The sequence below is a fragment of the Oncorhynchus mykiss genome, unplaced genomic scaffold (assembly GCF_013265735.2).
Source record: "Oncorhynchus mykiss isolate Arlee unplaced genomic scaffold, USDA_OmykA_1.1 un_scaffold_305, whole genome shotgun sequence".
NCBI classification, from domain to species: domain Eukaryota; kingdom Metazoa; phylum Chordata; class Actinopteri; order Salmoniformes; family Salmonidae; genus Oncorhynchus; species Oncorhynchus mykiss.
Window position 1 is genome coordinate 41,971 of NW_023493754.1, and position 25,647 is coordinate 67,617.

The 25,647-nt window shown below is 41.3% G+C and overlaps 17 non-coding genes across 17 annotated transcripts; 16 read left to right on the forward strand and 1 right to left on the reverse strand.

The window, feature by feature from the left end:
* Positions 1 to 225: 225 nt before the first annotated feature.
* On the forward strand, positions 226 to 297 carry trnap-agg. Its single transcript has one exon. It is a non-coding gene; the product is annotated as a tRNA-Pro (tRNA).
* A 1,316-nt stretch (positions 298 to 1,613) lies between these two features.
* On the forward strand, positions 1,614 to 1,685 carry trnap-agg. The gene has a single exon. It is a non-coding gene; the product is annotated as a tRNA-Pro (tRNA).
* A 1,316-nt stretch (positions 1,686 to 3,001) lies between these two features.
* trnap-agg lies at positions 3,002 to 3,073 on the forward strand. The gene has a single exon. It is a non-coding gene; the product is annotated as a tRNA-Pro (tRNA).
* A 1,316-nt stretch (positions 3,074 to 4,389) lies between these two features.
* trnap-agg lies at positions 4,390 to 4,461 on the forward strand. The gene has a single exon. It is a non-coding gene; the product is annotated as a tRNA-Pro (tRNA).
* A 1,316-nt stretch (positions 4,462 to 5,777) lies between these two features.
* On the forward strand, positions 5,778 to 5,849 carry trnap-agg. The gene has a single exon. It is a non-coding gene; the product is annotated as a tRNA-Pro (tRNA).
* Positions 5,850 to 8,552: 2,703 nt separating this feature from the next.
* On the forward strand, positions 8,553 to 8,624 carry trnap-agg. The gene has a single exon. It is a non-coding gene; the product is annotated as a tRNA-Pro (tRNA).
* A 1,315-nt stretch (positions 8,625 to 9,939) lies between these two features.
* trnap-agg lies at positions 9,940 to 10,011 on the forward strand. Its single transcript has one exon. It is a non-coding gene; the product is annotated as a tRNA-Pro (tRNA).
* A 2,705-nt stretch (positions 10,012 to 12,716) lies between these two features.
* Positions 12,717 to 12,788, forward strand: trnap-agg. The gene has a single exon. It is a non-coding gene; the product is annotated as a tRNA-Pro (tRNA).
* Positions 12,789 to 14,104: 1,316 nt separating this feature from the next.
* Positions 14,105 to 14,176, forward strand: trnap-agg. Its single transcript has one exon. It is a non-coding gene; the product is annotated as a tRNA-Pro (tRNA).
* A 1,316-nt stretch (positions 14,177 to 15,492) lies between these two features.
* trnap-agg lies at positions 15,493 to 15,564 on the forward strand. The gene has a single exon. It is a non-coding gene; the product is annotated as a tRNA-Pro (tRNA).
* A 1,316-nt stretch (positions 15,565 to 16,880) lies between these two features.
* Positions 16,881 to 16,952, forward strand: trnap-agg. Its single transcript has one exon. It is a non-coding gene; the product is annotated as a tRNA-Pro (tRNA).
* Positions 16,953 to 18,111: 1,159 nt separating this feature from the next.
* Positions 18,112 to 18,183, forward strand: trnap-agg. The gene has a single exon. It is a non-coding gene; the product is annotated as a tRNA-Pro (tRNA).
* Positions 18,184 to 19,513: 1,330 nt separating this feature from the next.
* trnap-agg lies at positions 19,514 to 19,585 on the forward strand. The gene has a single exon. It is a non-coding gene; the product is annotated as a tRNA-Pro (tRNA).
* A 1,680-nt stretch (positions 19,586 to 21,265) lies between these two features.
* trnag-ucc lies at positions 21,266 to 21,337 on the reverse strand. Its single transcript has one exon. It is a non-coding gene; the product is annotated as a tRNA-Gly (tRNA).
* An 809-nt stretch (positions 21,338 to 22,146) lies between these two features.
* Positions 22,147 to 22,218, forward strand: trnap-agg. Its single transcript has one exon. It is a non-coding gene; the product is annotated as a tRNA-Pro (tRNA).
* Positions 22,219 to 23,376: 1,158 nt separating this feature from the next.
* On the forward strand, positions 23,377 to 23,448 carry trnap-agg. Its single transcript has one exon. It is a non-coding gene; the product is annotated as a tRNA-Pro (tRNA).
* A 1,158-nt stretch (positions 23,449 to 24,606) lies between these two features.
* On the forward strand, positions 24,607 to 24,678 carry trnap-agg. The gene has a single exon. It is a non-coding gene; the product is annotated as a tRNA-Pro (tRNA).
* Positions 24,679 to 25,647: the final 969 nt, after the last annotated feature.

A 25,647-nucleotide genomic window follows, 5' to 3' on the forward strand; every position in this document is an offset into this window, starting at 1 on the left:
ATCATTTTGCTGTCGCGACTGAACAAGACAGAATGTGAAAGACACAGCAGATGAACTACAGAAGATTTGAACTGAAGCATGGTCAAGATTTTGGAAGACTGTTATGCTCACAAGTAAAGCACAAAACACTCACATGATGTTCAAATGTTCCAAGCACCATGGACACGTCAATCGATATCTTCACTGTCATTGCTGCAGAAAGCAAAAAAATAACTTTTTGCATAAGGCTCGTTGGTCTAGGGGTATGATTCTCGCTTAGGGTGCGAGAGGTCCCGGGTTCAAATCCCGGATGAGCCCTTTTGCAGATCCTTGAACAATCTCAGACAGGCAGATCTTGTCGGAATGCCGACTATCACCTCTTGGGCGCAGGACAAGGTGGCTGAATGGTTTTGGCGATAGGACTGCAAATCTATTTTGATATGCACTTGTTGGTTCAACGTCGCACAACATTTATTATTTTAGATAACCTGCAGAATGTAGGAGCAATTCTGACTTCCAAGTACAAGGATAATGATTCAAATGTAATACACTTGAAATGACATCCAGCCCCTAAAACAAATGAATTCCTCAGGCTCTGCATTGGCCGGGAATCGAACCCGGGTCAACCTATGCTCACCACTATACCACCAATGCTATGTGCAGCTCAGTAGCAACATTGAGACATCGACTCATAATTTGACCGTCATTTTGGTGGAAAGTGATAATTCACTTTCACGGTTTAGGTGTATGATTATGGCTTAGGTTGCGAGAGGTCCCTGGTTAAAAAATCTATCGTTTTAATCACTACAGGTTACCTTCAGATTAGTCCCGTGACACTTGTTGGGAACGTAGGGCAAAACGGAGAACATTGCGACAAGTGGGGTCACATTAGTTTGTAGCCCAAGATTTTGGATTCTACAAACAGAACTTGGCACATAGACGCTTGTGACTTCAGACGAGTCTCCTGACACTTGTGGGGGATGTAGAGAAAAATTGAGAATACCACCGTGTTCGTGAGGGTCTCCTCATTCCAGAGAGTGGTCATATGAATTTGTAGGTCAAACGGTTCGGAAGCTAGAGATGTTTTTGTGAGAAGACCGATTATAGGTATTGTCTCATGGTTTGACAAAAACCGATCTAGGTCCACCATCTTTCACTGCAGATATGGAGGGTTAACATAAGCAGTTGTGGAGGATTGAGACGGATACGCCGAGTCTTAATCTCTCTAGTTGAAAACGGATCTATTTGAATGGGTATTTTCAAAATTAATTGACTTTGATTCACGTACCTTTGCGTCATTTGACTCAAAATAAATGAGTTCCATTCTTTTGGAAGTCTTATTTTTTCATTTGTTTTTTAAAAAATGAATTGATCTCATTTTGCACTTTATTAATTTGTAAAAACTCGTCATCATTTTGCTGTCGCGACTGAACAAGACAGAATGTGAAAGACACAGCAGATGAACTACAGAAGATTTGAACTGAAGCATGGTCAAGATTTTGGAAGACTGTTATGCTCACAAGTAAAGCACAAAACACTCACATGATGTTCAAATGTTCCAAGCACCATGGACACGTCAATCGATATCTTCACTGTCATTGCTGCAGAAAGCAAAAAAATAACTTTTTGCATAAGGCTCGTTGGTCTAGGGGTATGATTCTCGCTTAGGGTGCGAGAGGTCCCGGGTTCAAATCCCGGATGAGCCCTTTTGCAGATCCTTGAACAATCTCAGACAGGCAGATCTTGTCGGAATGCCGACTATCACCTCTTGGGCGCAGGACAAGGTGGCTGAATGGTTTTGGCGATAGGACTGCAAATCTATTTTGATATGCACTTGTTGGTTCAACGTCGCACAACATTTATTATTTTAGATAACCTGCAGAATGTAGGAGCAATTCTGACTTCCAAGTACAAGGATAATGATTCAAATGTAATACACTTGAAATGACATCCAGCCCCTAAAACAAATGAATTCCTCAGGCTCTGCATTGGCCGGGAATCGAACCCGGGTCAACCTATGCTCACCACTATACCACCAATGCTATGTGCAGCTCAGTAGCAACATTGAGACATCGACTCATAATTTGACCGTCATTTTGGTGGAAAGTGATAATTCACTTTCACGGTTTAGGTGTATGATTATGGCTTAGGTTGCGAGAGGTCCCTGGTTAAAAAATCTATCGTTTTAATCACTACAGGTTACCTTCAGATTAGTCCCGTGACACTTGTTGGGAACGTAGGGCAAAACGGAGAACATTGCGACAAGTGGGGTCACATTAGTTTGTAGCCCAAGATTTTGGATTCTACAAACAGAACTTGGCACATAGACGCTTGTGACTTCAGACGAGTCTCCTGACACTTGTGGGGGATGTAGAGAAAAATTGAGAATACCACCGTGTTCGTGAGGGTCTCCTCATTCCAGAGAGTGGTCATATGAATTTGTAGGTCAAACGGTTCGGAAGCTAGAGATGTTTTTGTGAGAAGACCGATTATAGGTATTGTCTCATGGTTTGACAAAAACCGATCTAGGTCCACCATCTTTCACTGCAGATATGGAGGGTTAACATAAGCAGTTGTGGAGGATTGAGACGGATACGCCGAGTCTTAATCTCTCTAGTTGAAAACGGATCTATTTGAATGGGTATTTTCAAAATTAATTGACTTTGATTCACGTACCTTTGCGTCATTTGACTCAAAATAAATGAGTTCCATTCTTTTGGAAGTCTTATTTTTTCATTTGTTTTTTAAAAAATGAATTGATCTCATTTTGCACTTTATTAATTTGTAAAAACTCGTCATCATTTTGCTGTCGCGACTGAACAAGACAGAATGTGAAAGACACAGCAGATGAACTACAGAAGATTTGAACTGAAGCATGGTCAAGATTTTGGAAGACTGTTATGCTCACAAGTAAAGCACAAAACACTCACATGATGTTCAAATGTTCCAAGCACCATGGACACGTCAATCGATATCTTCACTGTCATTGCTGCAGAAAGCAAAAAAATAACTTTTTGCATAAGGCTCGTTGGTCTAGGGGTATGATTCTCGCTTAGGGTGCGAGAGGTCCCGGGTTCAAATCCCGGATGAGCCCTTTTGCAGATCCTTGAACAATCTCAGACAGGCAGATCTTGTCGGAATGCCGACTATCACCTCTTGGGCGCAGGACAAGGTGGCTGAATGGTTTTGGCGATAGGACTGCAAATCTATTTTGATATGCACTTGTTGGTTCAACGTCGCACAACATTTATTATTTTAGATAACCTGCAGAATGTAGGAGCAATTCTGACTTCCAAGTACAAGGATAATGATTCAAATGTAATACACTTGAAATGACATCCAGCCCCTAAAACAAATGAATTCCTCAGGCTCTGCATTGGCCGGGAATCGAACCCGGGTCAACCTATGCTCACCACTATACCACCAATGCTATGTGCAGCTCAGTAGCAACATTGAGACATCGACTCATAATTTGACCGTCATTTTGGTGGAAAGTGATAATTCACTTTCACGGTTTAGGTGTATGATTATGGCTTAGGTTGCGAGAGGTCCCTGGTTAAAAAATCTATCGTTTTAATCACTACAGGTTACCTTCAGATTAGTCCCGTGACACTTGTTGGGAACGTAGGGCAAAACGGAGAACATTGCGACAAGTGGGGTCACATTAGTTTGTAGCCCAAGATTTTGGATTCTACAAACAGAACTTGGCACATAGACGCTTGTGACTTCAGACGAGTCTCCTGACACTTGTGGGGGATGTAGAGAAACATTGAGAATACCACCGTGTTCGTGAGGGTCTCCTCATTCCAGAGAGTGGTCATATGAATTTGTAGGTCAAACGGTTCGGAAGCTAGAGATGTTTTTGTGAGAAGACCGATTATAGGTATTGTCTCATGGTTTGACAAAAACCGATCTAGGTCCACCATCTTTCACTGCAGATATGGAGGGTTAACATAAGCAGTTGTGGAGGATTGAGACGGATACGCCGAGTCTTAATCTCTCTAGTTGAAAACGGATCTATTTGAATGGGTATTTTCAAAATTAATTGACTTTGATTCACGTACCTTTGCGTCATTTGACTCAAAATAAATGAGTTCCATTCTTTTGGAAGTCTTATTTTTTCATTTGTTTTTAAAAAAATGAATTGATCTCATTTTGCACTTTATTAATTTGTAAAAACTCGTCATCATTTTGCTGTCGCGACTGAACAAGACAGAATGTGAAAGACACAGCAGATGAACTACAGAAGATTTGAACTGAAGCATGGTCAAGATTTTGGAAGACTGTTATGCTCACAAGTAAAGCACAAAACACTCACATGATGTTCAAATGTTCCAAGCACCATGGACACGTCAATCGATATCTTCACTGTCATTGCTGCAGAAAGCAAAAAAATAACTTTTTGCATAAGGCTTGTTGGTCTAGGGGTATGATTCTCGCTTAGGGTGTGAGAGGTCCCGGGTTCAAATCCCGGATGAGCCCTTTTGCAGATCCTTGAACAATCTCAGACAGGCAGATCTTGTCGGAATGCCGACTATCACCTCTTGGGCGCAGGACAAGGTGGCTGAATGGTTTTGGCGATAGGACTGCAAATCTATTTTGATATGCACTTGTTGGTTCAACGTCGCACAACATTTATTATTTTAGATAACCTGCAGAATGTAGGAGCAATTCTGACTTCCAAGTACAAGGATAATGATTCAAATGTAATACACTTGAAATGACATCCAGCCCCTAAAACAAATGAATTCCTCAGGCTCTGCATTGGCCGGGAATCGAACCCGGGTCAACCTATGCTCACCACTATACCACCAATGCTATGTGCAGCTCAGTAGCAACATTGAGACATCGACTCATAATTTGACCGTCATTTTGGTGGAAAGTGATAATTCACTTTCACGGTTTAGGTGTATGATTATGGCTTAGGTTGCGAGAGGTCCCTGGTTAAAAAATCTATCGTTTTAATCACTACAGGTTACCTTCAGATTAGTCCCGTGACACTTGTTGGGAACGTAGGGCAAAACGGAGAACATTGCGACAAGTGGGGTCACATTAGTTTGTAGCCCAAGATTTTGGATTCTACAAACAGAACTTGGCACATAGACGCTTGTGACTTCAGACGAGTCTCCTGACACTTGTGGGGGATGTAGAGAAACATTGAGAATACCACCGTGTTCGTGAGGGTCTCCTCATTCCAGAGAGTGGTCATATGAATTTGTAGGTCAAACGGTTCGGAAGCTAGAGATGTTTTTGTGAGAAGACCGATTATAGGTATTGTCTCATGGTTTGACAAAAACCGATCTAGGTCCACCATCTTTCACTGCAGATATGGAGGGTTAACATAAGCAGTTGTGGAGGATTGAGACGGATACGCCGAGTCTTAATCTCTCTAGTTGAAAACGGATCTATTTGAATGGGTATTTTCAAAATTAATTGACTTTGATTCACGTACCTTTGCGTCATTTGACTCAAAATAAATGAGTTCCATTCTTTTGGAAGTCTTATTTTTTCATTTGTTTTAAAAAAAATGAATTGATCTCATTTTGCACTTTATTAATTTGTAAAAACTCGTCATCATTTTGCTGTCGCGACTGAACAAGACAGAATGTGAAAGACACAGCAGATGAACTACAGAAGATTTGAACTGAAGCATGGTCAAGATTTTGGAAGACTGTTATGCTCACAAGTAAAGCACAAAACACTCACATGATGTTCAAATGTTCCAAGCACCATGGACACGTCAATCGATATCTTCACTGTCATTGCTGCAGAAAGCAAAAAAATAACTTTTTGCATAAGGCTCGTTGGTCTAGGGGTATGATTCTCGCTTAGGGTGTGAGAGGTCCCGGGTTCAAATCCCGGATGAGCCCTTTTGCAGATCCTTGAACAATCTCAGACAGGCAGATCTTGTCGGAATGCCGACTATCACCTCTTGGGCGCAGGACAAGGTGGCTGAATGGTTTTGGCGATAGGACTGCAAATCTATTTTGATATGCACTTGTTGGTTCAACGTCGCACAACATTTATTATTTTAGATAACCTGCAGAATGTAGGAGCAATTCTGACTTCCAAGTACAAGGATAATGATTCAAATGTAATACACTTGAAATGACATCCAGCCCCTAAAACAAATGAATTCCTCAGGCTCTGCATTGGCCGGGAATCGAACCCGGGTCAACCTATGCTCACCACTATACCACCAATGCTATGTGCAGCTCAGTAGCAACATTGAGACATCGACTCATAATTTGACCGTCATTTTGGTGGAAAGTGATAATTCACTTTCACGGTTTAGGTGTATGATTATGGCTTAGGTTGCGAGAGGTCCCTGGTTAAAAAATCTATCGTTTTAATCACTACAGGTTACCTTCAGATTAGTCCCGTGACACTTGTTGGGAACGTAGGGCAAAACGGAGAACATTGCGACAAGTGGGGTCACATTAGTTTGTAGCCCAAGATTTTGGATTCTACAAACAGAACTTGGCACATAGACGCTTGTGACTTCAGACGAGTCTCCTGACACTTGTGGGGGATGTAGAGAAACATTGAGAATACCACCGTGTTCGTGAGGGTCTCCTCATTCCAGAGAGTGGTCATATGAATTTGTAGGTCAAACGGTTCGGAAGCTAGAGATGTTTTTGTGAGAAGACCGATTATAGGTATTGTCTCATGGTTTGACAAAAACCGATCTAGGTCCACCATCTTTCACTGCAGATATGGAGGGTTAACATAAGCAGTTGTGGAGGATTGAGACGGATACGCCGAGTCTTAATCTCTCTAGTTGAAAACGGATCTATTTGAATGGGTATTTTCAAAATTAATTGACTTTGATTCACGTACCTTTGCGTCATTTGACTCAAAATAAATGAGTTCCATTCTTTTGGAAGTCTTATTTTTTCATTTGTTTTAAAAAAAATGAATTGATCTCATTTTGCACTTTATTAATTTGTAAAAACTCGTCATCATTTTGCTGTCGCGACTGAACAAGACAGAATGTGAAAGACACAGCAGATGAACTACAGAAGATTTGAACTGAAGCATGGTCAAGATTTTGGAAGACTGTTATGCTCACAAGTAAAGCACAAAACACTCACATGATGTTCAAATGTTCCAAGCACCATGGACACGTCAATCGATATCTTCACTGTCATTGCTGCAGAAAGCAAAAAAATAACTTTTTGCATAAGGCTCGTTGGTCTAGGGGTATGATTCTTGCTTAGGGTGCGAGAGGTCCCGGGTTCAAATCCCGGATGAGCACTTTTGCAGATCCTTGAACAATCTCAGACAGGCAGATCTTGTCGGAATGCCGACTATCACCTCTTGGGCGCAGGACAAGGTGGCTGAATGGTTTTGGCGATAGGACTGCAAATCTATTTTGATATGCACTTGTTGGTTCAACGTCGCACAACATTTATTATTTTAGATAACCTGCAGAATGTAGGAGCAATTCTGACTTCCAAGTACAAGGATAATGATTCAAATGTAATACACTTGAAATGACATCCAGCCCCTAAAACAAATGAATTCCTCAGGCTCTGCATTGGCCGGGAATCGAACCCGGGTCAACCTATGCTCACCACTATACCACCAATGCTATGTGCAGCTCAGTAGCAACATTGAGACATCGACTCATAATTTGACCGTCATTTTGGTGGAAAGTGATAATTCACTTTCACGGTTTAGGTGTATGATTATGGCTTAGGTTGCGAGAGGTCCCTGGTTAAAAAATCTATCGTTTTAATCACTACAGGTTACCTTCAGATTAGTCCCGTGACACTTGTTGGGAACGTAGGGCAAAACGGAGAACATTGCGACAAGTGGGGTCACATTAGTTTGTAGCCCAAGATTTTGGATTCTACAAACAGAACTTGGCACATAGACGCTTGTGACTTCAGACGAGTCTCCTGACACTTGTGGGGGATGTAGAGAAACATTGAGAATACCACCGTGTTCGTGAGGGTCTCCTCATTCCAGAGAGTGGTCATATGAATTTGTAGGTCAAACGGTTCGGAAGCTAGAGATGTTTTTGTGAGAAGACCGATTATAGGTATTGTCTCATGGTTTGACAAAAACCGATCTAGGTCCACCATCTTTCACTGCAGATATGGAGGGTTAACATAAGCAGTTGTGGAGGATTGAGACGGATACGCCGAGTCTTAATCTCTCTAGTTGAAAACGGATCTATTTGAATGGGTATTTTCAAAATTAATTGACTTTGATTCACGTACCTTTGCGTCATTTGACTCAAAATAAATGAGTTCCATTCTTTTGGAAGTCTTATTTTTTCATTTGTTTTAAAAAAATGAATTGATCTCATTTTGCACTTTATTAATTTGTAAAAACTCGTCATCATTTTGCTGTCGCGACTGAACAAGACAGAATGTGAAAGACACAGCAGATGAACTACAGAAGATTTGAACTGAAGCATGGTCAAGATTTTGGAAGACTGTTATGCTCACAAGTAAAGCACAAAACACTCACATGATGTTCAAATGTTCCAAGCACCATGGACACGTCAATCGATATCTTCACTGTCATTGCTGCAGAAAGCAAAAAAATAACTTTTTGCATAAGGCTCGTTGGTCTAGGGGTATGATTCTCGCTTAGGGTGCGAGAGGTCCCGGGTTCAAATCCCGGATGAGCCCTTTTGCAGATCCTTGAACAATCTCAGACAGGCAGATCTTGTCGGAATGCCGACTATCACCTCTTGGGCGCAGGACAAGGTGGCTGAATGGTTTTGGCGATAGGACTGCAAATCTATTTTGATATGCACTTGTTGGTTCAACGTCGCACAACATTTATTATTTTAGATAACCTGCAGAATGTAGGAGCAATTCTGACTTCCAAGTACAAGGATAATGATTCAAATGTAATACACTTGAAATGACATCCAGCCCCTAAAACAAATGAATTCCTCAGGCTCTGCATTGGCCGGGAATCGAACCCGGGTCAACCTATGCTCACCACTATACCACCAATGCTATGTGCAGCTCAGTAGCAACATTGAGACATCGACTCATAATTTGACCGTCATTTTGGTGGAAAGTGATAATTCACTTTCACGGTTTAGGTGTATGATTATGGCTTAGGTTGCGAGAGGTCCCTGGTTAAAAAATCTATCGTTTTAATCACTACAGGTTACCTTCAGATTAGTCCCGTGACACTTGTTGGGAACGTAGGGCAAAACGGAGAACATTGCGACAAGTGGGGTCACATTAGTTTGTAGCCCAAGATTTTGGATTCTACAAACAGAACTTGGCACATAGACGCTTGTGACTTCAGACGAGTCTCCTGACACTTGTGGGGGATGTAGAGAAACATTGAGAATACCACCGTGTTCGTGAGGGTCTCCTCATTCCAGAGAGTGGTCATATGAATTTGTAGGTCAAACGGTTCGGAAGCTAGAGATGTTTTTGTGAGAAGACCGATTATAGGTATTGTCTCATGGTTTGACAAAAACCGATCTAGGTCCACCATCTTTCACTGCAGATATGGAGGGTTAACATAAGCAGTTGTGGAGGATTGAGACGGATACGCCGAGTCTTAATCTCTCTAGTTGAAAACGGATCTATTTGAATGGGTATTTTCAAAATTAATTGACTTTGATTCACGTACCTTTGCGTCATTTGACTCAAAATAAATGAGTTCCATTCTTTTGGAAGTCTTATTTTTTCATTTGTTTTAAAAAAATGAATTGATCTCATTTTGCACTTTATTAATTTGTAAAAACTCGTCATCATTTTGCTGTCGCGACTGAACAAGACAGAATGTGAAAGACACAGCAGATGAACTACAGAAGATTTGAACTGAAGCATGGTCAAGATTTTGGAAGACTGTTATGCTCACAAGTAAAGCACAAAACACTCACATGATGTTCAAATGTTCCAAGCACCATGGACACGTCAATCGATATCTTCACTGTCATTGCTGCAGAAAGCAAAAAAATAACTTTTTGCATAAGGCTCGTTGGTCTAGGGGTATGATTCTCGCTTAGGGTGCGAGAGGTCCCGGGTTCAAATCCCGGATGAGCCCTTTTGCAGATCCTTGAACAATCTCAGACAGGCAGATCTTGTCGGAATGCCGACTATCACCTCTTGGGCGCAGGACAAGGTGGCTGAATGGTTTTGGCGATAGGACTGCAAATCTATTTTGATATGCACTTGTTGGTTCAACGTCGCACAACATTTATTATTTTAGATAACCTGCAGAATGTAGGAGCAATTCTGACTTCCAAGTACAAGGATAATGATTCAAATGTAATACACTTGAAATGACATCCAGCCCCTAAAACAAATGAATTCCTCAGGCTCTGCATTGGCCGGGAATCGAACCCGGGTCAACCTATGCTCACCACTATACCACCAATGCTATGTGCAGCTCAGTAGCAACATTGAGACATCGACTCATAATTTGACCGTCATTTTGGTGGAAAGTGATAATTCACTTTCACGGTTTAGGTGTATGATTATGGCTTAGGTTGCGAGAGGTCCCTGGTTAAAAAATCTATCGTTTTAATCACTACAGGTTACCTTCAGATTAGTCCCGTGACACTTGTTGGGAACGTAGGGCAAAACGGAGAACATTGCGACAAGTGGGGTCACATTAGTTTGTAGCCCAAGATTTTGGATTATACAAACAGAACTTGGCACATAGACGCTTGTGACTTCAGACGAGTCTCCTGACACTTGTGGGGGATGTAGAGAAACATTGAGAATACCACCGTGTTCGTGAGGGTCTCCTCATTCCAGAGAGTGGTCATATGAATTTGTAGGTCAAACGGTTCGGAAGCTAGAGATGTTTTTGTGAGAAGACCGATTATAGGTATTGTCTCATGGTTTGACAAAAACCGATCTAGGTCCACCATCTTTCACTGCAGATATGGAGGGTTAACATAAGCAGTTGTGGAGGATTGAGACGGATACGCCGAGTCTTAATCTCTCTAGTTGAAAACGGATCTATTTGAATGGGTATTTTCAAAATTAATTGACTTTGATTCACGTACCTTTGCGTCATTTGACTCAAAATAAATGAGTTCCATTCTTTTGGAAGTCTTATTTTTTCATTTGTTTTTAAAAAAATGAATTGATCTCATTTTGCACTTTATTAATTTGTAAAAACTCGTCATCATTTTGCTGTCGCGACTGAACAAGACAGAATGTGAAAGACACAGCAGATGAACTACAGAAGATTTGAACTGAAGCATGGTCAAGATTTTGGAAGACTGTTATGCTCACAAGTAAAGCACAAAACACTCACATGATGTTCAAATGTTCCAAGCACCATGGACACGTCAATCGATATCTTCACTGTCATTGCTGCAGAAAGCAAAAAAATAACTTTTTGCATAAGGCTCGTTGGTCTAGGGGTATGATTCTCGCTTAGGGTGCTGAGAGGTCCCGGGTTCAAATCCCGGATGAGCCCTTTTGCAGATCCTTGAACAATCTCAGACAGGCAGATCTTGTCGGAATGCCGACTATCACCTCTTGGGCGCAGGACAAGGTGGCTGAATGGTTTTGGCGATAGGACTGCAAATCTATTTTGATATGCACTTGTTGGTTCAACGTCGCACAACATTTATTATTTTAGATAACCTGCAGAATGTAGGAGCAATTCTGACTTCCAAGTACAAGGATAATGATTCAAATGTAATACACTTGAAATGACATCCAGCCCCTAAAACAAATGAATTCCTCAGGCTCTGCATTGGCCGGGAATCGAACCCGGGTCAACCTATGCTCACCACTATACCACCAATGCTATGTGCAGCTCAGTAGCAACATTGAGACATCGACTCATAATTTGACCGTCATTTTGGTGGAAAGTGATAATTCACTTTCACGGTTTAGGTGTATGATTATGGCTTAGGTTGCGAGAGGTCCCTGGTTAAAAAATCTATCGTTTTAATCACTACAGGTTACCTTCAGATTAGTCCCGTGACACTTGTTGGGAACGTAGGGCAAAACGGAGAACATTGCGACAAGTGGGGTCACATTAGTTTGTAGCCCAAGATTTTGGATTCTACAAACAGAACTTGGCACATAGACGCTTGTGACTTCAGACGAGTCTCCTGACACTTGTGGGGGATGTAGAGAAACATTGAGAATACCACCGTGTTCGTGAGGGTCTCCTCATTCCAGAGAGTGGTCATATGAATTTGTAGGTCAAACGGTTCGGAAGCTAGAGATGTTTTTGTGAGAAGACCGATTATAGGTATTGTCTCATGGTTTGACAAAAACCGATCTAGGTCCACCATCTTTCACTGCAGATATGGAGGGTTAACATAAGCAGTTGTGGAGGATTGAGACGGATACGCCGAGTCTTAATCTCTCTAGTTGAAAACGGATCTATTTGAATGGGTATTTTCAAAATTAATTGACTTTGATTCACGTACCTTTGCGTCATTTGACTCAAAATAAATGAGTTCCATTCTTTTGGAAGTCTTATTTTTTCATTTGTTTTTAAAAAAATGAATTGATCTCATTTTGCACTTTATTAATTTGTAAAAACTCGTCATCATTTTGCTGTCGCGACTGAACAAGACAGAATGTGAAAGACACAGCAGATGAACTACAGAAGATTTGAACTGAAGCATGGTCAAGATTTTGGAAGACTGTTATGCTCACAAGTAAAGCACAAAACACTCACATGATGTTCAAATGTTCCAAGCACCATGGACACGTCAATCGATATCTTCACTGTCATTGCTGCAGAAAGCAAAAAAATAACTTTTTGCATAAGGCTCGTTGGTCTAGGGGTATGATTCTCGCTTAGGGTGCGAGAGGTCCCGGGTTCAAATCCCGGATGAGCCCTTTTGCAGATCCTTGAACAATCTCAGACAGGCAGATCTTGTCGGAATGCCGACTATCACCTCTTGGGCGCAGGACAAGGTGGCTGAATGGTTTTGGCGATAGGACTGCAAATCTATTTTGATATGCACTTGTTGGTTCAACGTCGCACAACATTTATTATTTTAGATAACCTGCAGAATGTAGGAGCAATTCTGACTTCCAAGTACAAGGATAATGATTCAAATGTAATACACTTGAAATGACATCCAGCCCCTAAAACAAATGAATTCCTCAGGCTCTGCATTGGCCGGGAATCGAACCCGGGTCAACCTATGCTCACCACTATACCACCAATGCTATGTGCAGCTCAGTAGCAACATTGAGACATCGACTCATAATTTGACCGTCATTTTGGTGGAAAGTGATAATTCACTTTCACGGTTTAGGTGTATGATTATGGCTTAGGTTGCGAGAGGTCCCTGGTTAAAAAATCTATCGTTTTAATCACTACAGGTTACCTTCAGATTAGTCCCGTGACACTTGTTGGGAACGTAGGGCAAAACGGAGAACATTGCGACAAGTGGGGTCACATTAGTTTGTAGCCCAAGATTTTGGATTCTACAAACAGAACTTGGCACATAGACGCTTGTGACTTCAGACGAGTCTCCTGACACTTGTGGGGGATGTAGAGAAACATTGAGAATACCACCGTGTTCGTGAGGGTCTCCTCATTCCAGAGAGTGGTCATATGAATTTGTAGGTCAAACGGTTCGGAAGCTAGAGATGTTTTTGTGAGAAGACCGATTATAGGTATTGTCTCATGGTTTGACAAAAACCGATCTAGGTCCACCATCTTTCACTGCAGATATGGAGGGTTAACATAAGCAGTTGTGGAGGATTGAGACGGATACGCCGAGTCTTAATCTCTCTAGTTGAAAACGGATCTATTTGAATGGGTATTTTCAAAATTAATTGACTTTGATTCACGTACCTTTGCGTCATTTGACTCAAAATAAATGAGTTCCATTCTTTTGGAAGTCTTATTTTTTCATTTGTTTTTAAAAAAATGAATTGATCTCATTTTGCACTTTATTAATTTGTAAAAACTCGTCATCATTTTGCTGTCGCGACTGAACAAGACAGAATGTGAAAGACACAGCAGATGAACTACAGAAGATTTGAACTGAAGCATGGTCAAGATTTTGGAAGACTGTTATGCTCACAAGTAAAGCACAAAACACTCACATGATGTTCAAATGTTCCAAGCACCATGGACACGTCAATCGATATCTTCACTGTCATTGCTGCAGAAAGCAAAAAAATAACTTTTTGCATAAGGCTCGTTGGTCTAGGGGTATGATTCTCGCTTAGGGTGCGAGAGGTCCCGGGTTCAAATCCCGGATGAGCCCTTTTGCAGATCCTTGAACAATCTCAGACAGGCAGATCTTGTCGGAATGCCGACTATCACCTCTTGGGCGCAGGACAAGGTGGCTGAATGGTTTTGGCGATAGGACTGCAAATCTATTTTGATATGCACTTGTTGGTTCAACGTCGCACAACATTTATTATTTTAGATAACCTGCAGAATGTAGGAGCAATTCTGACTTCCAAGTACAAGGATAATGATTCAAATGTAATACACTTGAAATGACATCCAGCCCCTAAAACAAATGAATTCCTCAGGCTCTGCATTGGCCGGGAATCGAACCCGGGTCAACCTATGCTCACCACTATACCACCAATGCTATGTGCAGCTCAGTAGCAACATTGAGACATCGACTCATAATTTGACCGTCATTTTGGTGGAAAGTGATAATTCACTTTCACGGTTTAGGTGTATGATTATGGCTTAGGTTGCGAGAGGTCCCTGGTTAAAAAATCTATCGTTTTAATCACTACAGGTTACCTTCAGATTAGTCCCGTGACACTTGTTGGGAACGTAGGGCAAAACGGAGAACATTGCGACAAGTGGGGTCACATTAGTTTGTAGCCCAAGATTTTGGATTCTACAAACAGAACTTGGCACATAGACGCTTGTGATTTCAGACGAGTCTCCTGACACTTGTGGGGGATGTAGAGAAACATTGAGAATACCACCGTGTTCGTGAGGGTCTCCTCATTCCAGAGAGTGGTCATATGAATTTGTAGGTCAAACGGTTCGGAAGCTAGAGATGTTTTTGTGAGAAGACCGATTATAGGTATTGTCTCATGGTTTGACAAAAACCGATCTAGGTCCACCATCTTTCACTGCAGATATGGAGGGTTAACATAAGCAGTTGTGGAGGATTGAGACGGATACGCCGAGTCTTAATCTCTCTAGTTGAAAACGGATCTATTTGAATGGGTATTTTCAAAATTAATTGACTTTGATTCACGTACCTTTGCGTCATTTGACTCAAAATAAATGAGTTCCATTCTTTTGGAAGTCTTATTTTTTCATTTGTTTTTAAAAAAATGAATTGATCTCATTTTGCACTTTATTAATTTGTAAAAACTCGTCATCATTTTGCTGTCGCGACTGAACAAGACAGAATGTGAAAGACACAGCAGATGAACTACAGAAGATTTGAACTGAAGCATGGTCAAGATTTTGGAAGACTGTTATGCTCACAAGTAAAGCACAAAACACTCACATGATGTTCAAATGTTCTAAGCACCATGGACACGTCAATCGATATCTTCACTGTCATTGCTGCAGAAAGCAAAAAAATAACTTTTTGCATAAGGCTCGTTGGTCTAGGGGTATGATTCTCGCTTAGGGTGCGAGAGGTCCCGGGTTCAAATCCCGGATGAGCCCTTTTGCAGATCCTTGAACAATCTCAGACAGGCAGATCTTGTCGGAATGCCGACTATCACCTCTTGGGCGCAGGACAAGGTGGCTGAATGGTTTTGGCGATAGGACTGCAAATCTATTTTGATATGCACTTGTTGGTTCAACGTCGCACAACATTTATTATTTTAGATAACCTGCAGAATGTAGGAGCAATTCTGACTTCCAAGTACAAGGATAATGATTCAAATGTAATACACTTGAAATGACATCCAGCCCCTAAAACAAATGAATTCCTCAGGCTCTGCATTGGCCGGGAATCGAACCCGGGTCAACCTATGCTCACCACTATACCACCAATGCTATGTGCAGCTCAGTAGCAACATTGAGACATCGACTCATAATTTGACCGTCATTTTGGTGGAAAGTGATAATTCACTTTCACGGTTTAGGTGTATGATTATGGCTTAGGTTGCGAGAGGTCCCTGGTTAAAAAATCTATCGTTTTAATCACTACAGGTTACCTTCAGATTAGTCCCGTGACACTTGTTGGGAACGTAGGGCAAAACGGAGAACATTGCGACAAGTGGGGTCACATTAGTTTGTAGCCCAAGATTTTGGATTCTACAAACAGAACTTGGCACATAGACGCTTGTGACTTCAGACGAGTCTCCTGACACTTGTGGGGGATGTAGAGAAACATTGAGAATACCACCGTGTTCGTGAGGGTCTCCTCATTCCAGAGAGTGGTCATATGAATTTGTAGGTCAAACGGTTCGGAAGCTAGAGATGTTTTTGTGAGAAGACCGATTATAGGTATTGTCTCATGGTTTGACAAAAACCGATCTAGGTCCACCATCTTTCACTGCAGATATGGAGGGTTAACATAAGCAGTTGTGGAGGATTGAGACGGATACGCCGAGTCTTAATCTCTCTAGTTGAAAACGGATCTATTTGAATGGGTATTTTCAAAATTAATTGACTTTGATTCACGTACCTTTGCGTCATTTGACTCAAAATAAATGAGTTCCATTCTTTTGGAAGTCTTATTTTTTCATTTGTTTTTAAAAAAATGAATTGATCTCATTTTGCACTTTATTAATTTGTAAAAACTCGTCATCATTTTGCTGTCGCGACTGAACAAGACAGAATGTGAAAGACACAGCAGATGAACTACAGAAGATTTGAACTGAAGCATGGTCAAGATTTTGGAAGACTGTTATGCTCACAAGTAAAGCACAAAACACTCACATGATGTTCAATCGTTCCAAGCACCATGGACACGTCAATCGATATCTTCACTGTCATTGCTGCAGAAAGCAAAAAAATAACTTTTTGCGTAAGGCTCGTTGGTCTAGGGGTATGATTCTCGCTTAGGGTGCGAGAGGTCCCGGGTTCAAATCCCGGATGAGCCCTTTTGCAGATCCTTGAACAATCTCAGACAGGCAGATCTTGTCGGAATGCCGACTATCACCTCTTGGGCGCAGGACAAGGTGGCTGAATGGTTTTGGCGATAGGACTGCAAATCTATTTTGATATGCACTTGTTGGTTCAACGTCGCACAACATTTATTATTTTAGATAACCTGCAGAATGTAGGAGCAATTCTGACTTCCAAGTACAAGGATAATGATTCAAATGTAATACACTTGAAATGACATCCAGCCCCTAAAACAAATGAATTCCTCAGGCTCTGCATTGGCCGGGAATCAAACCCGAGTCAACTGCTTGGAAGGCAACTATGCTCACCACTATACCACCAATGCTATGTGCAGCTCAGTAGCAACATTGAGACATCGACTCATAATTTGACCGTCATTTTGGTGGAAAGTGATAATTCACTTTCACGGTTTAGGTGTATGATTATGGCTTAGGTTGCGAGAGGTCCCTGGTTGAAAAATCTATCATTTTAATCACTACAGGTTACCTTCAGATTAGTCCCGTGACACTTGTTGGGAACGTAGGGCAAAACGGAGAACATTGCGACAAGTGGGGTCACATTAGTTTGTAGCCCAAGATTTTGGATTCTACAAACAGAACTTGGCAACATAGACGGTTGTGACTTCAGACGAGTCTCCTGACACTTGTGGGGGATGTAGAGAAAAATTGAGAATACCACCATGTTCGTGAGGGTCTCCTCATTCCAGAGAGTGGTCATATGAATTTGTAGGTCAAACGGTTCGGAAGCTAGAGATGTTTTTGTGAGAAGACCGATTATAGGTATTGTCTCATGGTCTCATTTGACTCAAAATAAATGAGTTCCATTCTTTTGGAAGTCTTATTTTTTCATTTGTTTTTAAAAAAATGAATTGATCTCATTTTGCACTTTATTAATTTGTAAAAACTCGTCATCATTTTGCTGTCGCGACTGAACAAGACAGAATGTGAAAGACACAGCAGATGAACTACAGAAGATTTGAACTGAAGCATGGTCAAGATTTTGGAAGACTGTTATGCTCACAAGTAAAGCACAAAACACTCACATGATGTTCAATCGTTCCAAGCACCATGGACACGTCAATCGATATCTTCACTGTCATTGCTGCAGAAAGCAAAAAAATAAATTTTTTCGTAAGGCTCGTTGGTCTAGGGGTATGATTCTCGCTTAGGGTGCGAGAGGTCCCGGGTTCAAATCCCGGATGAGCCCTTTTGCAGATCCTTGAACAATCTCAGACAGGCAGATCTTGTCGGAATGCCGACTATCACCTCTTGGGCGCAGGACAAGGTGGCTGAATGGTTTTGGCGATAGGACTGCAAATCTATTTTGATATGCACTTGTTGGTTCAACGTCGCACAACATTTATTATTTTAGATAACCTGCAGAATGTAGGAGCAATTCTGACTTCCAAGTACAAGGATAATGATTCAAATGTAATACACTTGAAATGACATCCAGCCCCTAAAACAAATGAATTCCTCAGGCTCTGCATTGGCCGGGAATCAAACCCGAGTCAACTGCTTGGAAGGCAACTATGCTCACCACTATACCACCAATGCTATGTGCAGCTCAGTAGCAACATTGAGACATCGACTCATAATTTGACCGTCATTTTGGTGGAAAGTGATAATTCACTTTCACGGTTTAGGTGTATGATTATGGCTTAGGTTGCGAGAGGTCCCTGGTTGAAAAATCTATCATTTTAATCACTACAGGTTACCTTCAGATTAGTCCCGTGACACTTGTTGGGAATGTAGGGCAAAACGGAGAACATTGCGACAAGTGGGGTCACATTAGTTTGTAGCCCAAGATTTTGGATTCTACAAACAGAACTTGGCACATAGACGCTTGTGACTTCAGACGAGTCTCCTGACACTTGTGGGGGATGTAGAGAAAAATTGAGAATACCACCGTGTTCGTGAGGGTCTCCTCATTCCAGAGAGTGGTCATATGAATTTGTAGGTCAAACGGTTCGGAAGCTAGAGATGTTTTTGTGAGAAGACCGATTATAGGTATTGTCTCATGGTTTGACAAAAACCGATCTAGGTCCACCATCTTTCACTGCAGATATGGTGGGTTAACATAAGCAGTTGTGGAGGATTGAGACGGATACGCCGAGTCTTAATCTCTCTAGTTGAAAACGGATCTATTTGAATGGGTATTTTCAAAATTAATTGACTTTGATTCACGTACCTTTGCGTCATTTGACTCAAAATAAATGAGTTCCATTCTTTTGGAAGTCTTATTTTTTCATTTGTTTTTAAAAAAATGAATTGATCTCATTTTGCACTTTATTAATTTGTAAAAACTCGTCATCATTTTGCTGTCGCGACTGAACAAGACAGAATGTGAAAGACACAGCAGATGAACTACAGAAGATTTGAACTGAAGCATGGTCAAGATTTTGGAAGACTGTTATGCTCACAAGTAAAGCACAAAACACTCACATGATGTTCAATCGTTCCAAGCACCATGGACACGTCAATCGATATCTTCACTGTCATTGCTGCAGAAAGCAAAAAAATAATTTTTTTCGTAAGGCTCGTTGGTCTAGGGGTATGATTCTCGCTTAGGGTGCGAGAGGTCCCGGGTTCAAATCCCGGATGAGCCCTTTTGCAGATCCTTGAACAATCTCAGACAGGCAGATCTTGTCGGAATGCCGACTATCACCTCTTGGGCGCAGGACAAGGTGGCTGAATGGTTTTGGCGATAGGACTGCAAATCTATTTTGATATGCACTTGTTGGTTCAACGTCGCACAACATTTATTATTTTAGATAACCTGCAGAATGTAGGAGCAATTCTGACTTCCAAGTACAAGGATAATGATTCAAATGTAATACACTTGAAATGACATCCAGCCCCTAAAACAAATGAATTCCTCAGGCTCTGCATTGGCCGGGAATCAAACCCGAGTCAACTGCTTGGAAGGCAACTATGCTCACCACTATACCACCAATGCTATGTGCAGCTCAGTAGCAACATTGAGACATCGACTCATAATTTGACCGTCATTTTGGTGGAAAGTGATAATTCACTTTCACGGTTTAGGTGTATGATTATGGCTTAGGTTGCGAGAGGTCCCTGGTTGAAAAATCTATCATTTTAATCACTACAGGTTACCTTCAGATTAGTCCCGTGACACTTGTTGGGAACGTAGGGCAAAACGGAGAACATTGCGACAAGTGGGGTCACATTAGTTTGTAGCCCAAGATTTTGGATTCTACAAACAGAACTTGGCACATAGACGCTTGTGACTTCAGACGAGTCTCCTGACACTTGTGGGGGATGTAGAGAAAAATTGAGAATACCACCGTGTTCGTGAGGGTCTCCTCATTCCAGAGAGTGGTCATATGAATTTGTAGGTCAAACGGTTCGGAAGCTAGAGATGTTTTTGTGAGAAGACCGATTATAGGTATTGTCTCATGGTTTGACAAAAACCGATCTAGGTCCACCATCTTTCACTGCAGATATGGTGGGTTAACATAAGCAGTTGTGGAGGATTGAGACGGATACGCCGAGTCTTAATCTCTCTAGTTGAAAACGGATCTATTTGAATGGGTATTTTCAAAATTAATTGACTTTGATTCACGTACCTTTGCGTCATTTGACTCAAAATAAATGAGTTCCATTCTTTTGGAAGTCTTATTTTTTCATTTGTTTTTAAAAAAATGAATTGATCTCATTTTGCACTTTATTAATTTGTAAAAACTCGTCATCATTTTGCTGTCGCGACTGAACAAGACAGAATGTGAAAGACACAGCAGATGAACTACAGAAGATTTGAACTGAAACATGGTCAAGATTTTGGAAGACTGTTATGCTCACAAGTAAAGCACAAAACACTCACATGATGTTCAATCGTTCCAAGCACCATGGACACGTCAATCGATATCTTCACTGTCATTGCTGCAGAAAGCAAAAAAATAACTTTTGGTATAAGGCTTGTTGGTCTAGGGGTATGATTCTCGCTTAGGGTGCGAGAGGTCCCGGGTTCAAATCCCAGATGAGCCCTTTTGCAGATCCTTGAACAATCTCAGACAGGCAGATCTTGTCGGAACGCCGACTATCACCTCTTGGGCGCAGGACAAGGTGGCTGAATGGTTTTGGCGATAGGACTGCAAATCTATTTTGATATGCACTTGTTGGTTCAACGTCGCACAACATTTATTATTTTAGATAACCTGCAGAATGTAGGAGCAATTCTGACTTCCAAGTACAAGGATAATGATTCAAATGTAATACACTTGAAATGACATCCAGCCCCTAAAACAAATGAATTCCTCAGGCTCTGCATTGGCCGGGAATCGAACCCGGGTCAACTGCTTGGAAGGTAGCTATGCTCACCACTATACCACCAATGCTATGTGCAGCTCAGTAGCAACATTGAGACATCGACTCATAATTTGACCGTCATTTTGGTGGAAAGTGATAATTCACTTTCACGGTTTAGGTGTATGATTATGGCTTAGGTTGCGAGAGGTCCCTGGTTGAAAAATCTATCATTTTAATCACTACAGGTTACCTTCAGATTAGTCCCGTGACACTTGTTGGGAACGTAGGGCAAAACGGAGAACATTGCGACAAGTGGGGTCACATTAGTTTGTAGCCCAAGATTTTGGATTCTACAAACAGAACTTGGCAACATAGATGGTTGTGACTTCAGACGAGTCTCCTGACACTTGTGGGGGATGTAGAGAAAAATTGAGAATACCACCATGTTCGTGAGGGTCTCCTCATTCCAGAGAGTGGTCATATGAATTTGTAGGTCAAACGGTTCGGAAGCTAGAGATGTTTTTGTGAGAAGACCGATTATAGGTATTGTCTCATGGTCTCATTTGACTCAAAATAAATGAGTTCCATTCTTTTGGAAGTCTTATTTTTTCATTTGTTTTTAAAAAAATGAATTGATCTCATTTTGCACTTTATTAATTTGTAAAAACTCGTCATCATTTTGCTGTCGCGACTGAACAAGACAGAATGTGAAAGACACAGCAGATGAACTACAGAAGATTTGAACTGAAGCATGGTCAAGATTTTGGAAGACTGTTATGCTCACAAGTAAAGCACAAAACACTCACATGATGTTCAATCGTTCCAAGCACCATGGACACGTCAATCGATATCTTCACTGTCATTGCTGCAGAAAGCAAAAAAATAACTTTTTGCGTAAGGCTCGTTGGTCTAGGGGTATGATTCTCGCTTAGGGTGCGAGAGGTCCCGGGTTCAAATCCCGGATGAGCCCTTTTGCAGATCCTTGAACAATCTCAGACAGGCAGATCTTGTCGGAATGCCGACTATCACCTCTTGGGCGCAGGACAAGGTGGCTGAATGGTTTTGGCGATAGGACTGCAAATCTATTTTGATATGCACTTGTTGGTTCAACGTCGCACAACATTTATTATTTTAGATAACCTGCAGAATGTAGGAGCAATTCTGACTTCCAAGTACAAGGATAATGATTCAAATGTAATACACTTGAAATGACATCCAGCCCCTAAAACAAATGAATTCCTCAGGCTCTGCATTGGCCGGGAATCAAACCCGAGTCAACTGCTTGGAAGGCAACTATGCTCACCACTATACCACCAATGCTATGTGCAGCTCAGTAGCAACATTGAGACATCGACTCATAATTTGACCGTCATTTTGGTGGAAAGTGATAATTCACTTTCACGGTTTAGGTGTATGATTATGGCTTAGGTTGCGAGAGGTCCCTGGTTGAAAAATCTATCATTTTAATCACTACAGGTTACCTTCAGATTAGTCCCGTGACACTTGTTGGGAACGTAGGGCAAAACGGAGAACATTGCGACAAGTGGGGTCACATTAGTTTGTAGCCCAAGATTTTGGATTCTACAAACAGAACTTGGCACATAGACGCTTGTGACTTCAGACGAGTCTCCTGACACTTGTGGGGGATGTAGAGAAAAATTGAGAATACCACCATGTTCGTGAGGGTCTCCTCATTCCAGAGAGTGGTCATATGAATTTGTAGGTCAAACGGTTCGGAAGCTAGAGATGTTTTTGTGAGAAGACCGATTATAGGTATTGTCTCATGGTCTCATTTGACTCAAAATAAATGAGTTCCATTCTTTTGGAAGTCTTATTTTTTCATTTGTTTTTAAAAAAATGAATTGATCTCATTTTGCACTTTATTAATTTGTAAAAACTCGTCATCATTTTGCTGTCGCGACTGAACAAGACAGAATGTGAAAGACACAGCAGATGAACTACAGAAGATTTGAACTGAAGCATGGTCAAGATTTTGGAAGACTGTTATGCTCACAAGTAAAGCACAAAACACTCACATGATGTTCAATCGTTCCAAGCACCATGGACACGTCAATCGATATCTTCACTGTCATTGCTGCAGAAAGCAAAAAAATAACTTTTTGCGTAAGGCTCGTTGGTCTAGGGGTATGATTCTCGCTTAGGGTGCGAGAGGTCCCGGGTTCAAATCCCGGATGAGCCCTTTTGCAGATCCTTGAACAATCTCAGACAGGCAGATCTTGTCGGAATGCCGACTATCACCTCTTGGGCGCAGGACAAGGTGGCTGAATGGTTTTGGCGATAGGACTGCAAATCTATTTTGATATGCACTTGTTGGTTCAACGTCGCACAACATTTATTATTTTAGATAACCTGCAGAATGTAGGAGCAATTCTGACTTCCAAGTACAAGGATAATGATTCAAATGTAATACACTTGAAATGACATCCAGCCCCTAAAACAAATGAATTCCTCAGGCTCTGCATTGGCCGGGAATCAAACCCGAGTCAACTGCTTGGAAGGCAACTATGCTCACCACTATACCACCAATGCTATGTGCAGCTCAGTAGCAACATTGAGACATCGACTCATAATTTGACCGTCATTTTGGTGGAAAGTGATAATTCACTTTCACGGTTTAGGTGTATGATTATGGCTTAGGTTGCGAGAGGTCCCTGGTTGAAAAATCTATCATTTTAATCACTACAGGTTACCTTCAGATTAGTCCCGTGACACTTGTTGGGAACGTAGGGCAAAACGGAGAACATTGCGACAAGTGGGGTCACATTAGTTTGTAGCCCAAGATTTTGGATTCTACAAACAGAACTTGGCACATAGACGCTTGTGACTTCAGACGAGTCTCCTGACACTTGTGGGGGATGTAGAGAAAAATTGAGAATACCACCGTGTTCGTGAGGGTCTCCTCATTCCAGAGAGTGGTCATATGAATTTGTAGGTCAAACGGTTCGGAAGCTAGAGATGTTTTTGTGAGAAGACCGATTATAGGTATTGTCTCATGGTCTCATTTGACTCAAAATAAATGAGTTCCATTCTTTTGGAAGTCTTATTTTTTCATTTGTTTTTAAAAAAATGAATTGATCTCATTTTGCACTTTATTAATTTGTAAAAACTCGTCATCATTTTGCTGTCGCGACTGAACAAGACAGAATGTGAAAGACACAGCAGATGAACTACAGAAGATTTGAACTGAAGCATGGTCAAGATTTTGGAAGACTGTTATGCTCACAAGTAAAGCACAAAACACTCACATGATGTTCAATCGTTCCAAGCACCATGGACACGTCAATCGATATCTTCACTGTCATTGCTGCAGAAAGCAAAAAAATAACTTTTTGCGTAAGGCTCGTTGGTCTAGGGGTATGATTCTCGCTTAGGGTGCGAGAGGTCCCGGGTTCAAATCCCGGATGAGCCCTTTTGCAGATCCTTGAACAATCTCAGACAGGCAGATCTTGTCGGAATGCCGACTATCACCTCTTGGGCGCAGGACAAGGTGGCTGAATGGTTTTGGCGATAGGACTGCAAATCTATTTTGATATGCACTTGTTGGTTCAACGTCGCACAACATTTATTATTTTAGATAACCTGCAGAATGTAGGAGCAATTCTGACTTCCAAGTACAAGGATAATGATTCAAATGTAATACACTTGAAATGACATCCAGCCCCTAAAACAAATGAATTCCTCAGGCTCTGCATTGGCCGGGAATCAAACCCGAGTCAACTGCTTGGAAGGCAACTATGCTCACCACTATACCACCAATGCTATGTGCAGCTCAGTAGCAACATTGAGACATCGACTCATAATTTGACCGTCATTTTGGTGGAAAGTGATAATTCACTTTCACGGTTTAGGTGTATGATTATGGCTTAGGTTGCGAGAGGTCCCTGGTTGAAAAATCTATCATTTTAATCACTACAGGTTACCTTCAGATTAGTCCCGTGACACTTGTTGGGAACGTAGGGCAAAACGGAGAACATTGCGACAAGTGGGGTCACATTAGTTTGTAGCCCAAGATTTTGGATTCTACAAACAGAACTTGGCACATAGACGCTTGTGACTTCAGACGAGTCTCCTGACACTTGTGGGGGATGTAGAGAAAAATTGAGAATACCACCATGTTCGTGAGGGTCTCCTCATTCCAGAGAGTGGTCATATGAATTTGTAGGTCAAACGGTTCGGAAGCTAGAGATGTTTTTGTGAGAAGACCGATTATAGGTATTGTCTCATGGTCTCATTTGACTCAAAATAAATGAGTTCCATTCTTTTGGAAGTCTTATTTTTTCATTTGTTTTTAAAAAAATGAATTGATCTCATTTTGCACTTTATTAATTTGTAAAAACTCGTCATCATTTTGCTGTCGCGACTGAACAAGACAGAATGT